Source organism: Elephas maximus, chromosome 23 (genome assembly GCF_024166365.1).
Source record: "Elephas maximus indicus isolate mEleMax1 chromosome 23, mEleMax1 primary haplotype, whole genome shotgun sequence".
NCBI classification, from domain to species: Eukaryota; Metazoa; Chordata; class Mammalia; order Proboscidea; family Elephantidae; genus Elephas; species Elephas maximus.
Window position 1 is genome coordinate 33071468 of NC_064841.1, and position 16936 is coordinate 33088403.

The window sequence follows — 16936 nt, forward strand, 5'->3', positions numbered from 1 at the left end:
TTTCTACCCCAGACTACATCATTGCCTTGGTCATATTCTGAGTTCATTTATTAAGAAGAGGTGTCATAAATTTTCCATAACAAATCTTAGGAGAGGCAAAAAAAAAAAAAAGACTGAAGTCTCAGCCATAGGGTCTTAAGGAGGAATTAAGAAATTAGAATTACTTGACCTGAGAAAGAGATGGCTAAAGGAAGGCATAACATAGTCTATCATCTTGGAAGCATCAACTCTAGCATGGAGGATAAAGAATTTCTTGAGAAACAGAGACTGGAGCTATAAAATTTGGAGAGGTTTTTAAATTAGGATATTTTAAGTTATCAATGATGATTTACAAGACTCCTGCCTAAACAGAAAGTAGATGGAATATCCTCTTAGAATGTCTTCAGGTCTGTTAGGTAACGTTGTGGGAGAGTTAGTTCACTTTGTAGAGCAGCCTCTGTGTTCATCTCACTGGCTGTCCATTTCTCAGCACACCACCTACTCTTCTATTCTTCATCTGTAGCCAGATTTAACCCTATAACCACAGGGGTGACCCAAGAACTGAGATGGGCCAATTGTTGTAGCCCATCTTCTAGGCCACGGTGATTGATCCAGGAATGAGAGCGTGTCCCAAAGTAGTCCTTGAACCTGCACCCCTGCGATTTCTGTACTGAGGCTGGATAAGAGAAGTGGCTTGTCATGGATTGAATTGAGTCCCCCCCAAAATATGTGTCAACTTGGTTAGGCCATGATTCCCAGTATTGTGTGATTGTCCTCCATTTTGTGATTGTAATTTTATGTTGAGAAGACTAAGGTGGGATTGTAATACCACACTTAGGTCACCTCCCTGTCCAAGGTAAAGGGAGTTTCCCTGGGGTGTAGCCCACACCACCTTTTGTCTCTCAAAAGATAAAAGGAAAGGGAAGCAAGCAGAAAGTTGGGGACCTCATACCACCAAGAAAGCAGTGCCGGGAGCTTCCTTAGTACCCAAGGTCCCTGCGCCTGAGAAGTTCCCCAACCATGGGAAGGCTGATGACAAGGACCTTCCTCCAGAGCCGACAGAGAGAGAAAGCCTTCCCCTGGAGCTGACACACTGGATTTGGGCTTCTAACTTACTAGAGTGTGAGAGAATAAGTTTATCTTTGTTAAAGCCATCTGCTTGTGGTATTTCTGTACAGCAGCCCTAGATAACTAAGACATGGCTTTTCTGATGATGGCAGGAATTATGTATAATTATGTATGACTAGAGCTGCCGGGAGTTGCAGTTCTCATTACCTTAGCAAAACTCGTTGCAGCAAGAAAGATGAAGGCAACCCAGAGAGAGGAGTAGGAACGGAGTAGAGAGAGAAGAAATGTGAGCAGGGTTGGGGAGAGACAGAGACCCAGAAAGAGAATAGTGTTCAGATTCCCAGGTTCTGACATCTTTTGATTTTACTTGCCAGTAAATCTCCCTCTTGCTCTCTCTTTTCCTAGAGAATACTGACTTAGTTGATCACTAAATATCTTAAGGTGCAGAGCATTATTAGTATGACAGAGGGAATACTTTCAATTAACTTTCAGTCATCTTGCCCTAAATGCCCTGTTCCCCGTTGCCGTTGAATGCAGCGTGCGCTTAATAAATATGGAAAATGACATGTTTTGGGGCAATCTCTTGATCGCCATCTTTTCCTTTGGATCTGTCTTTGAGGCCCACAGGATCTGTGATAAAAGTTCAGGGATTATTGTAACTAAGTTATGAATGCTTATATATCTCCATTCTTTAGTCTACACCAAGGATTGGCAAACTTTTGCTATGAAGGACCAGATAGCAAATCTTTTAGTCTTCGCAGGCCAGAGGGCATCTGTTGAAACTACTCAACTCAAATGTTGTGCTGCAAAAGCAGCCAGAGGTGATGCTTCAAGGAATGAGCATAACTGTATTCAAAAAAGAACTTTATAAAAAAGGATGTGAACAGGGTTTCACCAGCTGACTGTAGTTTGCCAGCACTTGGTCTATATGGCCCAAACAATTACCTCAACAGAAAATAGAGAATTTGGGGGTCTGTAAATATCAAGGAAAGAGCCCTGGTGGTGCAGTGGTTAAAGTGTTTGACTGCTAACTGAAAGGTCAGTAGTTCAAACCTACCAGCTGCTCCAAGGGAGAAAGATGTGGCAGGTCTACTCTGTCCTGTAGGGTCACTGTGAGTCAACTTGACAGCAAGTGAAAGTATCAAGGCTTTCTAGTTCTTTGCTATAAACCCTTCTATTTTAAGTTGGCAAGCGCTCAACGTTATCTTAGCTGCTACATTTGTACACTATTTTAAGTAATGGGAAATGAAATACTTTTGTCCTTTACCATCTTGGCTGACCTTGTTCTCCCCCTTTCTTGTATGTTACTAATGGAGCTTGAAATTAAATGTCATTTCTGTTCATCTGTTAACACACACAGCATTTCCCGTAAAGTACATGTTTCCCAAAGAACTGGTTCATTGGAAATGTGGGTTTGAGCAAGATGAGATGACATCTTTTGGTCTAATATGTCCTTTGTTCTTTTAAGATTTAAAGTATGGGAACAAATTACAATGGCTGCCCATTAATACATTGTTGCTGTTGTTGTATGCTGGCCAGTCAATTTCAACTCACAGTTACCCCCATGTGATAAAGTAGAACTTCCCCATAGGGTTTTCTAGGCTGTATATAATCTTTATGGAAATAGATCCCCAGGTCTTTTTTCTCGCAGAGTGGCTGTTGGGTTTGAACTGTCAGCCTTTTGGTTAGCAGCCAAGTGCTTCACCATTGTGCCACCAGGGCACCTTTTATTAAAAAGAGTCAAATTTGTTGTTGAGTTTTGGCCTCAACTTTGTAGGTGTCTGATTCTTGTTATGTTGATGTATCCCAGTGGAATTGGACTTCTTTTGTTTTTCATAAAAGTAATTAAAACACCTACCTATTTCCTTAATCCTGGCCAACTAACTTCTGTGGTGGTTTAACACTATGTCCACAAAACCTTTTCTACTTCTCTCATCAAGTGGTGGAGCTTAATTCCCCTTCCTTAGAGTGTTACTACCTTCTAAGAAGTAGAATTAAAGGGAAGTTATGCTTTGCCTCAGATGTTACATCATAAAAGACAATGCATGTGGAAAGCAGTCTTCCAGTTTCTCACAAAGCTCAACATAGGCACATCATACAGTCCATCCATTACGCTCCTAGGTACTTACACAAACAACCTGAAAATGTATGTCCATATAAAAACCTACACACAAATGTTTGCAGCGGGTTTATTCATAATTGCCAAAAATTGAAAGCAACAAAGATGTCCTTCAATAGGTGAATGGATAAACTGTGGTAATCCATACAATGGAATAATATTCAGTGATAAAAAGAAATGAGCTATCAAGCTATTGCTTGATGAACCTTAAATGGATACTGCTAAGTAGGCCATAAATGTATATTGTGAAGAAAGGAGCCAGTCTGGAAAAGCTACATAATGTATTATTTCAGCTATATTCTTGAAAAGTCAAAACTACAGAGACAGCAAAAAGACCTTTGGTTGCCAAGGGCATGGGGAAGGGGGAGAGATGACTAGGTGGAGCACAGGGCATCTTTAGGACAGTGAAGCTATTCTGTATGATACCGTAATTGTGGACATGTGACATTGTGCATGCGTCAAAACCAGTAGGACTATACAAAACAAAGAGTGAACCCAAATGAAAGCTATGGACTTTAGTTAATGATAATGTATCAGTATTGGTCCCTCGACTGCAATAAATGCACTACACTAATGCAAGATTCTAACAATAGGAGACATGGCGTGCAAGAGAGAGGAGGAGAATAGGAGAACTTTCTGTACTTTCCATACCATCTCTCTGTAAACTGAAAACAGCTCTAAAAAATGAAGTCTATTTTAAAAAATAAAACAATGCAACTTTCCCCATGCTTTCTTTCTTGGATCATTAACTTGAGGGGAAGCCAGCAGCCGTGTATGAAGCTATTCATGCAGTTTTACTGTGAGGCCCATGTCTGGGTGGCAAGGAATTGAGGCCAGCAAGGACCTCCTTCCAACAACCCACATGAGAGAGCTTGGCAGCAGATTCTCCAGCCCAAGTCAAGCCTACAGACAACTACACCTTCATTGCAACCTCATTAGAAACCGGAGCCAGAACCACCTACCGAAGTTGTTTCCAGATTCCTGAGCCACAGAAACTATGAGATAATAAATGCTTATTGTTCTAGTCCAGTAAGTTTTGGGGCAAGTTTATGCACAGCAGGCGATAACTAGTACATCTTGTAAGGGATGTTTATGGCTCAAAGTGGAGAGGGGCCAGTGGTAAAAAGTTCTGCTAGAAGCCTGGCTGAGATGTGTTGGTGAAGGAAGATGGAATTCTATTTAATGAGATGAAAATTTTAAACCAACTTATTTGTTCAAAATTATTAGATTATTTTTGTTAAACTGTATTAGCCTCTAATGCAGTGCTTCTCAGCCTTGGTTGAACACCTGGGGAGTGTTCAAAACAGTGATGCCTGGTTCTCTCTACCAGAAATTCTAATTGCTCTGGGCTGCAGCCTGTGCATTAGGGTTTTTAAATTTCCCCAGGTGATTCTAATGTGCAGCCAAGGTGGAAAACTACTGCTTTAATAGTTAGAGGTTGGGAAGTGTAATGTTACGCCCTCTGCCTCCCCAACATCCCTCCCCTAGACGGTAAATTATATCGAAAGCAAGTCTCAGACTAAATCTGCAAAGCAAATATTTACAGGCAAGCAGAAACAGACATCTAAATTGTTCTGAAGCTTCCATGAAGTTCCAGCTCCTTTTCATTTTAGACCATCTGAATAGGCACCAGGCGTGAAGAGTTTGTTCAAAACAGATCCTATGAAATTCCAGGAACAGAATTTAACCAAATTTCTAATCAGATTCTGTCCCTGTCTTCTGCTAAGTGGGCTATGTCCTTCTCCAGTGGGTTCTGGACTCACTGGACTCTCATCCCTCTCTGTGAGAAGGTGGGGGTGCTTGTACAATCACCTTCCAGCCCACCACATGTTTGGAACAGCATTCATTTCACCCATACAAAACCAAAATAGTCCTGGTTTGAGATGAAGATAGTCAAAAAGCTTGTGGGAGCAGCCCCTGGAGTGTGCACTCTGGTTAAAGCCCCAATTCTTTAGCCCTGGCTACACATTAGAGTCACTGGGAAAACAACGAAACCCAAAGCCCTAGCCCACCTCAGTCCAATTAAATCAGAATCTTGAGGGTAGAGCTGGGTGTTGGTATTTTTAAAAAGCCGATCAACAGATTGTAGTTACCAGAGGCTAGGATTGTGGGGAGCAGTTACACTATAAAGGGCTAGCACACAGGAATGAGTTTTTGGGGGTGATGAAACTATTTTAAGTCCTGATTCTGGAGATAGTTATACAAATCTACCTACCTACCTACCTGCCTATCTATCTATCTAAACAACAAACCCATTGCCGTGGAGTCAATTACTACTCACACAAATCCATGTTACTGTTGTTGTTAGGTGCTGTCAAGTCGTTTTCGACTCATAGCAACCCCATGTGACAGCATAGAACAGCCTCATAGGGCTTTCTTGGCTGTAATCTTTACAGAAGCAGATTACCAGGTCTTTCTCATGCAGAGCTAACGGGTGGGTTCAAACCACTAAACTTTTGGTTATGTGTTAAAATCTGTAGAGCTGTACAATAGCAACAATGACAAAAAGTCAATATTATTGTATGATAATATTAAAAATAAGGTAACATAATGATAAAGAAAAATTTTAAAACCCCTCATATGGTATATCTAGGGTTGAAAATACTGAATTCAATTTTTTTTCAAGTTTGCAGTAACTTAGCCATCTCTGGAGCATGCGTTCACAGTTAGGGAACCACCAGTGTTAATTCTCTCTGTAACTACCCTCCCCTAACCACACCCACACCCAGACTTATGAAGCACACCCCAGTATCCATGCTGAAGTATTTAGTGAATTACAAAGAGCATAATAGTGAGGTATGGCTGTCTTTTCAGAGTCACAGTGGGGAATTTCAGAATATCGCTGTGAGGAATCGCATAAATCAATAGTGCTGTAATCTCTGCTCTTGGAGAAAAACTCAGAATGCAACTGTTTTGTCTCAAAAGAATAGTTCTCAAACCTATAAGCTGATTTTTCTAGACTAACAAAGAATCTTAAAGGAGAGGAGTTTGGTGGCTTAAAGTTTCATTTCTGACTAAGAACCTAGGAAGAAATACATTTTATACCACGACCCAGTATGCATGAATATGTGGGCATGTATTACATCAGTGAAATAAAATTTTCAAAAAACAATACTCATGCTTTTACTATTTTATTCTATTTTATGGGAATGTTGGTCATGAGTCAGTATATTGACATTATGATCAACTAATAGTGAGCAAAATTCCAGTTTAAAAAATTCTGGAAGAATAGATGCAGTAGTCTATGGTTATTACTGCTATAATCCAAAGAGACCAACAGGAATTTGACCCTTGGGTGCACCATTCGTCAACTTTCTGAAGTTAGATGAGTTTCCTGATCTTTCTACCCCTCCATTTACTCATTTAGTTTTGGTGAAATGAGTGCCTTTATGTGACTTTTTGCCTTGGTGTTTGGAAAAACAGCTTAAGAGTTTTTCCTTTAAGCCCTGAGAAGTTACTTTTGCCCTCGTTTTCTGCCCCAGAGAGTTTGTTACTTTCATCCAGGTCGATTGACATTTCCTGGACAAGCTGTAAATAACTGATGGTTGGATACTTTTTAGCCTGGCCCTGGGCTGTAGCTGACCCTGTGATTGGTATTCACCTTGCAAGGATTGGCCAATATGCTATGCAAATGAAGAAACTATTGACTATGCAAATCGTCTTAGGCTGGGTTCTCTAGAGAAGCAAAACCGATGAAACAAATATATATACATAAAGTGAGAGAGATTTATGTCAAGGAAATGGCTCACAGAGTTGTAGGCTGGCAAGTCTCAAGTCCTTGGGTTATGCGTCAGGCTTGAGGCTTCTCCTGACTCACGTAGCTGCAGGGAATGATGAGCCCAAGATCAGCAGGTCAGATGGTAGGCTGCTGGCTCACAGGCTGCAGAGGCCAATGAATCCCAAGATTGGCAGACAGCACAGCAGGCCACTGGCTCAAGTTCTAAGAATTGGATGTACAGCAAGCAAAAGCCAGTGAGCTTTGCCAGAACATCCATATGTATTGGATGCAGGCCACAGGCCCAAGGAAGCTCCTCTTACACCTGATTGGCTGATCACATAAGGTCACATAATGGAAGTGATTACATTATATCACAAAATGGAGGATTGCTGTATCATTACATAACTGCCAAAGTACATCATTATTTATCTGCCAGACTACATCATTATGTAACTGCCAAACCACTGGGAATCATGGCTAAGCCAAGTTGACACACAATCTTAACCATCGCATAAATGAAGTTATTATAGAGTACCATGCAAATGAAGTGTCTGTGACCTACCAACAGGGGATTGGTCAGTTCGTGGCCCTGGTCTGTGACCTTGAAATTGATGAGGAGTTTGTGTACATATGCAGCCAAGCCCACAAAATTTTTTCAGATAAGAAGAAGGAATAAGCAGAAAGGAGTAAAGGCAAGAGAGAAGGGAGAAGACGCGGAAAGAGAGGAAGCAAGGAACCTCCTGAAAGAGCTGTGACATGGGTCAAGGACTGTAACACTGAAGACAGTGAGGGGCCTCGAAGCAGCCCAACGGCTGAGTCTGTGTAGCAGAATTGGTGGTGACAGATGGCAGGGCCAAGAGAAGCCTGTCCTGAGGGGACCAAGAGGAGACCTGCCCTGAGGGGGTGGAGAGGAGGCCTATCCTGCGGGCACTGTAAGGAGGCCTGCTGAGAGGTGGCACAGACAGCAGAGAGAAGGGCCTACTTCCTTGCATGGAAGAGAGGAGATGAGAGAGTTGTCCTGGCACTGAAGATGGGAGACTTTGCCTACATGCTTCGTGATCCTGAGTTGAAGCCTGTTGCTTCATTAATAAATGACTTAACTGTAAGTATGATCTGTGAGTTCTGTTTGGCATTGCAACAGAGTACTGACCCCAGAAGAGAAGTAGAGTGTGCCATGGGAAGGATGGCTGGTATCAGAATTGGTAAAAAGGTTGGAGGTGGAGGTATGTCTGATCTTCACCTCCTGAGAATCAGCTTTGGGCTGATCCTGGTCATTATCCCCCTGAAATTAGACACGTTCTGAGGCTACTACCACCATTTTATATTTGTAAAATGGGAAAAACTATAGCATCCTTCAGGTTGTGGTTGGAATCACTGACTTTCCATCTCACTAGTCCAACTCCTGACCTTTGCTTCCCTTCCTCTACAATTAAGACTTGCTGAGAGAGAAGCTTTACTTGGAAAACCTGAATGATTTCTTAGGTCAGAGGCCAGAGACTGTAGATTGGTTTATCTTCTCTGTTCTTTGAATGTTTTGTGGAAACTAGGCTTTATTATGAGGGGCCGTATTGGCACAGTGGTTAAAGTGCTCAACTACTAAGCACCCACCAGCTGCTTCATAGGAGAAAGATGTGGCAGTCTGCTTCTGTAAAGATTGACAGCCTTGGAGACCCTATGGGGCAATTCTACACTACCCTGAAGGGTCACTATGAGTCGGAATCAACTGGCCAGCAATGTGTTTGTTTTTTTGGTTTTTGGAGGCTTTATCATAACATCAGCCATCTGTCAGTTTATTGTACTCTGGTAATCTGCATGTTGCTGTGATGCTGGAAGCCATGCCACTGTTATTTCAAATACAGCAGGGTCACCGATGATGAACAGGTTCAGCAGAACTTCCAGACTACTTCTGAAAATCAGCGAATGAAAACTTTGTGGATAACTGCAGATTGTCCTATATAGTGCTGGAAGACAAGCCCCTCAGGCTGGAAGGAAAATGGCCCAGGACTGGGCAACATTTCACTGCCAACTTGGTGCATCTAAGGCCAACAAGCACAGGCTTTATCAGAACTTTCGTTTCGTGAAATATTTGAAGACCTCAAAACAATATAAATTCTTAAATTTCCAGTGACTTGGGCCTCTTTGGCTGAAGGAAGAAGAGTAAATGTAACAGGTGTTCTGGCCAAAAAAGGTTGACGACATAATCCAATTCAGTACGCTTACTCCACATCCTCACTTCAAATTAACCAGGAAAAGTTTCACTTTTATGAATTTACTTTATGGAGAACTAATAGTATATTGGGAATAATAAGGTGATTGTCACAGCTAAAGAAGTAATTGGTACAAACTGTCTCTAGGGAAGGATGTGGCCACATAGTCAAACAGAGCTGGCTCTGTTTGCTCACTTCTGAGTGTTCCAGGCTGGACGTCTCTGAATTTAACCAAGCTTAAGTTTATTCAAATTATTCACTAGGGAACTTTATAAAACTTTGGAGACATGGACAATAATACTATATATACGGAAATATAAGTCATGCGAAATACAGGTGAATACCAAGAAGTAAAAGCCCAAGGCAAAAGCAGCTACCTCATTCAGCCTCTTGCTTTTGTCATTTTGGGGAGGGCCAAAGTGGGAAGTGTTGCCTCACTGCAGCCACCCCTGCTGTTTATTCACAGCATGGACAGCAGTTCAAATTAAAAAACAGCTGTTGTTCAGCCTAGTGTCTATTCAAGACCAGGAACTTTCCAAAACCATAGAGGAAGAAAACATAGCAATCCTGATGCAACATTGGTGGCTAATTATGGGTAGGTCAATAGGTTTAAAACTCCCTGCCAGTTTTCACATTGCAAAAGCTGGTTAAGAAACTTTTTGTCATTGTTGTTGTTGTTGGTAGGTGCCTTGGAGTTGGCTCTGACTCATAATGAACCCGTGTGTAACCATCCTCACAATCATTGCTATGTTTGAGCCCATTGTTGCAGCCACTCCGTCAACCCCTCCCATTGAGGGTCTCCCTCTTTTTGCTGACCCTATGCTTTAACAAGTGTGATATCTTTCTCCAGTGATTGGTTCTTCCTGAAGACATGTCTAATGAAAGCAAGACAAATCTCACAATCCTTGCTTCTAAGGATCATTCTGGCTGTACTTCATCAAAGACAGATCTGTTCGTTCTTCTGGTAGTCCATAGTATGTTCATTATTCTTCACCAATACCACAATTTGAATGTATTCAGTCTTCTTCGATCTTCCCTTTTCATTGTCCAGATTTCACATGCATATGAGGCAATTGAAAATACCACGTCTTCCTTCAGGTGTACCTTAGTCATCAAAGGGGCATCTTTGTTTTTTAATGCTTTAAAGAGACTCTTAGTGCTGATTTAGAAGCAAGAGAACTAAGTTATTTGAAGTGTGACAAAATTATTAAGTTGGTTAAAGAGCACAATACATGTTTAATAAGAATGAAACTGGACTGGGGGAAAATATCAGCTAAAACATGCAATTAGAAAGGGTAGAAACATCAACATTTAATCTGAAAATGATAGGTTTAATCATCTGCTTGGGCCAATGCAAAAGGAGGCTTTGGAATGAAATCTTGGCTTGTTCCTTTGAAAGTGCATTCGTATTTATTTGTATTTAATGTGAGGTCCCTGGGTGGTGCAAATGGCTGCTAGTCAGAAGAGTGGAGGTTCAAGTCTAGTCAGAGGCACCTTAGAGGAAAGTCCTGATACTCTACTTCAGAAAAAATCGGCCATTAAAAGCTCTATAGAGCACAGTTCCTCTCTGACACACATGGGCTCGCCATGAGTTGGAATTAAGTGGATGGCAATTTGTTTAATGTGTACATACGCATTAAAATCTGGACTCGTGCATAATCCCCATTAGTGATACCACAGAAGAGTCAGGGGCAAGAGCCTCCATGTCTGAATGCCCTGGGGAATCTTGCCCTGGCCCTCTTTGAGCTTCACCAGTACACTATCTCACAGGACTGTTGTAAACTCCAAAGAGCCATAGTAGGCACCAGGTTCTCCTGAGTTGTTTTTTCCGTCTGGTTTTCTTTAACCAACGTACTAATGTTTGAAATTTCTTTCACTGAACACTAAGACTAAGACTTGAAGTCTTCAATCAGGGCCAAAACGTTTGGCACAGGGTCGTGTCTGGAAGAGGTAGGTTACCCACCTCCACAGACTCTCTGGTAACTAAAAAGTGTATCATTAAATCCTCATGACTTGGGGATGGGGTGCTCTTGGCTAAAGAACCTGAGGATGCTGGTTCCCTGGAGGCTGGGTAATGAAGAAGAATGGCTGCAGACTTGTTTGCTAAAGCCTGCCCACTGTCTTTACCTTGAGCTGTGAATGAAGTAACAAAAATATTTTTTGTTGAGTTTCAAAGATTCTGGCCCATGTGAACTCCAGGAGTAGTTTCTCTAACCCTTAAAAGTGGTTGAACTTGATTTCTTAAATGATTTAGTACCTTTATTCTGCACCACTACTTTGAAGTGGATGTTACTAGTCCCTGGGAGCATCTTCTGTGCTTTCTCTTTACAGCTCCTCAGAGCTGTGGAAAGACAGATGCACACAGCCAAGACTAATAGAATGGAAACCATGATTCCAATTCCTTTTCTCTGTTTCTCCCTTCTCAATACCAGATCTATAAATGCTCTTGACTTTTGAGGACAGACCAGATGAATTAATTACCTGTGTATATCCACCAGGCACTCCTTGGAAACCGTATGGGGCAGTTCTACTCTGTCCTATAGGTTTGCTATAGGGTCGCTATGAGTCGGAATCGACTCGATGGCAATCGACTCGACGGCAATCGACTCGACTCCATATGACAGAAAAGGTGTATATGTGGGCTTTAATTTTTTGGAAGTCCATGGGTACTGCAAATGGTTAAAACTCCTGACTGTTAACTGAAAGGTAGCAGGTTTGAGTCCAGCCAGAGACATCTCAAGAAAAAAGCCTGAGAATATATTTCCAAAAAATGAGCCATTGAAAACCCTATGGAGCACAGTTTTACTCTGTCGCACCTGGGGTCACCATCAGTTGAAATTGACTTGAAGGCAATTGGTTTATATTCTAGGGAGTTTTCTTATTTAATATAGAACTTTTGCTAACCATTAAAGATAGCCATAGACATTAGTAAGCATATTCTATGAAAGCGGCACAATGCAGCATTGATTTGAGCTACAGTACATGGATCTGAGATCCTATTGCAAGCATACGATCTGTTTTAATGACAAGATAACTCAGAAGGCTCCTTTATATATAGAACTGGTGAATTAATTGGGATTACATTTACTTGTCTGTATTCCACAGCCTGCAACTTGAGGGGTAGCATTCAATTATAATACTGCCTCTCCAATATTTTTTCTGCTTTGAAACTGTAACCGTGCCTTTACCTTATGTATGAAAAATTAATGGACAGTCGTTTATCTTTTGGTGGCCAGAATAAAGAACTAGTCAGCACACTCATCTCATGCTCTTCTCCCATTTCTTTCTCTATGTTATTTCCCCAGGGATATGGTTCTGAACCTCCTTCTACCAGAGTATCTTTAAGAGATGCCAAAAGAAAGCAAGGTTTTCCACTGATCCAAACATACTTAAGTCCCAAATGTGAAACGTGAAAAAAATTCTAACTGGAAATATTACTTTTGTACCACTTGAAAGACACGTATTTCTCCCCGTTGCTTAGTCTCATGTTTCTATTTCTTAGAAAGCCAAAGAATTGCTAAAATCAGGTGAAAAAATTAGTAGCTCTAAGCCCCAATCCACTTAGTTGTTCTTTTTCAATAAAGTTAAGTTAGAGTTTCAGAATTTAACGTAGGTTGCCATGCAGGGCCGGATTACCCAATAAGCAAGATAGGCAAGGACCCAGTTGTGCCTTCCCACCAATACTCAGTGCACAAAAATATGCAGTGCACAATGTCACCTGTCCCCCACCACATCAAAGATGTGGTAAAAGCCATATGAAATTTCTCACTCACCACAGATTAGCAAGTAAACAGAATTAAGTCATTCGTACCTTGGTCAATGCAAGCTGGTGCATACCATGCTTACTGTTCAATCCACCCCTGTATATCAAGAGCAAAATCTAAATGTGAATAATTTTTCTTTGTCCTTCTTATTTCAGACTGGAAATATTCCTGGGGTGAAAAATGATAAGCTTTTTGTGTGAACAAGTAAAACAAATGGTTCAAATGTTTTTGTATAACTACAAAGTGGCTTCATGTAGTCAGAATTGACTTCAGCAATTTTTTTCTAGTGTCGATTTAGTAAAATAATTGACAAATTCATTGTTCAATAATTTCACATTTCCTTGATGAATGGATTAAATGTAGCTTTTGAAATTCTTTTCAAAGCCATCGCATTATCTTTATGAACAACCAAGAATGGAGAAGGAAAAGTCATCCATTCTGAAAAGACAATGGAAGTGGGCCTGACTTTTCCTTCCCCAAGGGCTCACTCAAGCTAATTGTAGAATATGAGAAGACTAAAACATTATCAGGGAGCTCCAGTAATGCAGTGGTTAAAATGCTCGGCTGCTAACCAAAAGGCAGCAGTTCGAAACCACCTGTGGCTCCGCAGGGGAAGCATGAGGCAGTCTGCTCCCATAAAGATTTACGGCCTCAGAAACCCTATGGGGGAGTTATACTTTGTCCTATAGGGTCACTATGAGTCGGAATAGACAAGGTGGCAGTGGGTTTGAGTTTTTTTTAAACTTTATCTGTCAGGTAGGTATGAAATATCTATTAGTAATGTTAATGGAAGAAATATAGTACTAGTTTCACATCACTGTGTAGCAACAAATAACTGACAGAGATTAAGCTTATTTTAAGGCTTAAATAAGAGATTTAAGAAAAGTGGTCGTTTTAGGTAAATTCAGACCACGTGCCTTGGTGGCTCAGTGGTTAAGAGCTTGGCTGCTAACCAAAAGGTCAGTGGTTAGTAATCCACCAGCCACTCCTTGAAAATTCTATGGGGGCAATTCTACTCTGTCCTCTTGGGTCGCTATGAATCAGAATCAACTTGATAGCAATGAGTTTCACCTTCGTGTCTTAACTATTCCAAAAGTTTTAGCTGTTTAAAAAACTTAGTAAGAATATATTGTTGGTATTCATACACTTGAACTGGCAGTTAAATAATTTTATATGGTAAGCATGTTGTTTAATTTTCATTGAATTTTGTCAGACTCAAGGATTAGGAAAAAATTCAATAATATCTACTACTTTTGAAAATGTTGGTGTAATCTCCATGTACCTTAACAGAAAGAATTCACAAATACTTATTGAACCTCTACTGGGCCCAAGGCACATCTCTGTGGAATGTTGTTGTTTCATTTATCTGGAACATGATTACTATTGATTAAAATATTTTTATATTTGCCCCTGACTGTTTGCAATATGTAAGGAAGAGCATGAGATATTAAAATAAGGAATACAAAAAGATATAGTACTTGTCCTCAAAATCTTTCAAATAAAAACGTACTATATTTTTTTTTTTATATTATGAAGTCCCACGTGTCTGTCATACTGTGTGGGCTTGATGTTGCTGTGATGCTGGAAGCTATGCCACCGGTATTCAAATACCAGCAGTATTCAAATACCAGCAAACAACAATATATTCAAATACCAGCAAACAACAATATATTCAAATACCAGCAAACAACAATATATTATGAAGAGTTGTTGTTAGGTGCCATCAAATGAATTCCTACTCATAGCGACCCTATGTACAACAGAACGAAACACTGCTCGGTCCTACCTCATCCTCACAATCATTGTTATGCTTGAGCCCACTGTTGCAGCCACTGTGTCAATCCATCTGGTTGAGGATCTTCCTCTTTTTCACTGACCCTCACTTTACCAAGCATTATGTCCTTCTCTCCTGATAACATGTCCAAAGTAGGTTAGACGAAGTCTCCCCATCCTCACTTCTAAGGAGCATTCTGGCTATACTTCTTTCAAGGCAGATTTGTTTTTTTGGCAGTCTGTGGTACATGCAATATTCTTTGCCAATGCAAAATTCAAAGGCGTCGATTCTTCTTTGGTCTTCCTTATTCATTGTCCAGCTTTTGCATGCATATGAGGCTATTGAAAACACCATGGCTTGGGTCAGGCACATCTTAGTGCTTAAAGTGACATCTTTGCTTTTAAACACTTTAAAGAGATCTTTTGCAGCAGATTTGCCCAATGCAATGTGCTGTTTGATTTCTTGACTGCTGCTTCCATGTTGATTGTGTATCCAAGTAAAATGAAATCCTTGACAACTTCAATCTTTTCTCCATTTATCACAATGCGGCTTATTGGTCCAGTTAGGATTTTTGTTTTCTTCAGGTTGAAGTGTAATCCATACCGAAGGCTGTGGTCTTTGATCTTCATCAACAAGCACTTCAAGTCCTCTTCACTTTCAGCAAGCAATGTTGTGTCATCTGAATATCACAGGTTGTTAATGAGCCTTCCTCCAATCCTGATGCCCCATTCTTCTTCATATAGCCCAGCTTCTCAGATTATTTGCTCAGCATACAGGTTGAATAGGTATGGGGAAAGGACACACCCTGACGCACACCTTTCCTGTGGTCAAACCACACAGCATCCCCTTGTTCTGTCCAAATGACTGCCTCTTGGTCTAAGCACAGGTTCCTCAGGAGCACAATTAAGTGTTCCAGAATTCCCATTCTTTGAAACGTTATCCATAATTTGCTATGATTCACACATTCAAATGCCTTTGCATAATCAATAAAACACAGGTAAACATCTTTCTGGTATTCTCTACTTTCAGCCAGGATCCATCTGACATCAAAAATGATATCCCTGGTTCCACGTCCTCTTCTGAATCCAGCTTGAATTTCTAGCCGTTCCCCGTCAATGTACTGCGGCAACCACTTTTGAATGATCTTCAGCAAAATTTTACTTGCGTGTGATATTAATGATATTGCTTGATAATTTCTGAATTCTGTTGGATCACCTTTCTTTGGAACAGGTACAATATGGATCTCTTCCATTTAGCTGGTCAGGTAGCTCTCTTCCAAATTTCTTGGCATAGATGAGTGAGCACCTCCAGCACTGCATCCATTTGTTGAAACATCTCAATTGATATTCCGTCAATTCCTGGAGCCTTGTTTTTTGCCAGTGCCTTCAGTGCATTTTTTTTTTTTTTTTTTCAGTGCAGCTTGGACCTCTTCCTTCAGTATCATTGGTTCCTGATCATATGCTACTTTCTGAAATGGTTGAATGTCGGCCAATTCTTTTTGGTACAGTTACTCTGTGTATTCCTTCCATCTTCTTTTGATGCTTCCTGAGTCATTTAATAGTTTCCCCATAGAATCTTTCAATATTGCAACTCCAGGCTTGAATTTTTTCTTCAGTTCTTTCAGCTTACTATGAGGAGAGAGGAGCAGGCTTGGTAAGTGGTCATGAGGACTGACTGCTACTTACTAGTCAGGTAATCATGAGCAAGTTAGAAAACTTCTCTGCGTCGCAGTTTCCTCATCTATATATGGAGGCACTGATATTTGTATCTATCTGAGAGGAGTATTACATTATTAGCTACATGGAAAATGCTTAGAACACACTTGGCACACAGTAACCTCTGTATAGGCATTAGCTTTGTTACAATAAAAACTAGTGCATATAAATATTTAACATTTTTATATAACAATATTGAAAAATTCTTTTAGCGTACAAATATTCCCTAGAAAATAGTTTTCAGAGTCATTGGTTAGCTTGGTAGTTATAAACAAATTATTTGAGATAGTAATTGGTTTTTCTATTGGCAAAATTGTCTATTTCAATGTAATGAGTGGTTTTCCATTGCTTGATGTGATTTACTCGAAAATTGAGTTTACTGTTAAAAGTGAATCAGCTGGAAAACTTAAATATTTGAAGACTATGAATTGCAGTGGTGTGTTTTTGATATATGTGGGCGTTAACGGTTCCCTTTGGAGGTCTTGTGACAATGGTCATGAGGAAGTCTGGACTTCCCCTCCTTTACCCCATAAAAAGAGATACTGGCCCACGCAGAATGGGACAGTCACCTTGAGCATACTCTGGTTATGGA